The sequence below is a fragment of the Phoenix dactylifera genome, unplaced genomic scaffold (genome assembly GCF_009389715.1).
Source record: "Phoenix dactylifera cultivar Barhee BC4 unplaced genomic scaffold, palm_55x_up_171113_PBpolish2nd_filt_p 001137F, whole genome shotgun sequence".
NCBI lineage: Eukaryota > Viridiplantae > Streptophyta > Magnoliopsida > Arecales > Arecaceae > Phoenix > Phoenix dactylifera.
The window spans coordinates 127,866-129,501 of NW_024068479.1; positions in this window are offsets into that span (position 1 = coordinate 127,866).

Sequence of the window (1,636 nt, forward strand, 5' to 3'; positions counted from 1 at the left end):
CTACTTTCCTTTAGACCCTGCATAGTAGTGCACAAATGAGCACTAGAACCAGAATCTATAACTCAACTAGAAGTAGAAGAAACCGCTAAATTAGTTTCAATTATGAGCAAGTCTATACCTTCTGAAGGTGTGTCACCTTTCTTGTTCTTCAGGCTCTCGAGGTATGAAGGATAGTTTCTCTTCCAGTGGCCGTCGACATTGCAGTGGAAACATTTTCCTTTGTTATTAGCCTTTTTTTTTTGAACTTCCTTCTTTGGCTTCTTGTCTTTCTTCTGCTTCTTAGCAGGCTTCTTTTTCTTCCAAGTAGACTTTCTCTTGGAACCAGAAGTCAACTCAGCAGCAAGAACATTGCCCCTTGAAACTTTCAAGGCTCCCTCAGCAGTTACCAACATATTTATCAGTTCAGTCTTAGTGCATTCAATCTTATTCATGTGGTAGTTTACTATAAACTGTCCAAATGAATCAGGTAGGGATTGAAGGATCAGATCTACTTGCAATTCCTTGTGCATGTTCATACCGAGCTTCTCAAGCTCCCCTAGGTCCTTGATCATAGTCAGACCGTGATCATGGACAGACTGCCCCTCGCGCATCTTTGCTTTGAAGAGCCTCTTGGACACTTCAAAACGAGCTGTGCGACTCTGCTCATCATACAACTCTTGCAGGTGTGCCAGTATGTCCCTAGCAGTCTTCATATTTTCATGCTGGCATTGTAGTTCATTGGACATAGATGCCATGATATAGCACTTGACTCTGATGTCATCATCCGTCCACTTTTGATGCGTCACACGCTGATCATCAGTAGGACGTGCTGGTAGTCTAGGGATATCATTTTCGAGTATGTAGCCCAGTTTCTCACAATTCAAAACAATTTTAAGGTTTCTAAGCCAGTCCTTGTAATTGGTTCCGGTCAGTCGGTTGGTCTCAAGAATACGGGTCAAAGGATTTGAAGCTGACATTGTATCTGCAGAGAGTAAAGATTCTAGTTAGACTTTTGTACTTGATCCTTAATCTGTTCTAAGATCTTTTAGAACAAATGTACCTCCCACTATTTTCTCGAATCCCTTACACTCCTCTGGTAAGAAAATGGAAATCCTACGCGACTAGGATTTCTAGTAGGTACTGCGATCTCACCAATCTACATGGCACCTCACCTAACAGTTATTGGTGACACATAGATGGATGAGTGTACAACTCTTGTATAATGCTTCTCAAGCATGTTGCAGTGCAACTTGGTCTCTAAGCCATGAAGACCTCACCTAACAGTTATTGGTCCCATTTCTTAGTTAAGTCAGACCCACCGTATAACCGTAGAAATAAAGTCGTCATTGGGTCCTCACCTAACAGTTATTGGTGCCCAACCCCACCTTTACCCTACAACATCTCATGTCTATAGAGAGGTCCAGCCCCCCGATGCAACTTGCCCACTGTATCTAGCCGAGACAAATCAACATCAGAAAGACCTTAGCAGCTCTACTACAGTGGAAGACCTATTGACTTAATATTGGTTAATCAGGTCTTAGTGTTTGCAACTTGAGCTCTTCATAAGAGGTAATCGAACAATTGGCCAGGTAAGCAGGTGGGAGGCTCCCCTTACTCAGAGAGTAAGGTCCTAATTAAGTAACCACCTTTCATGCTT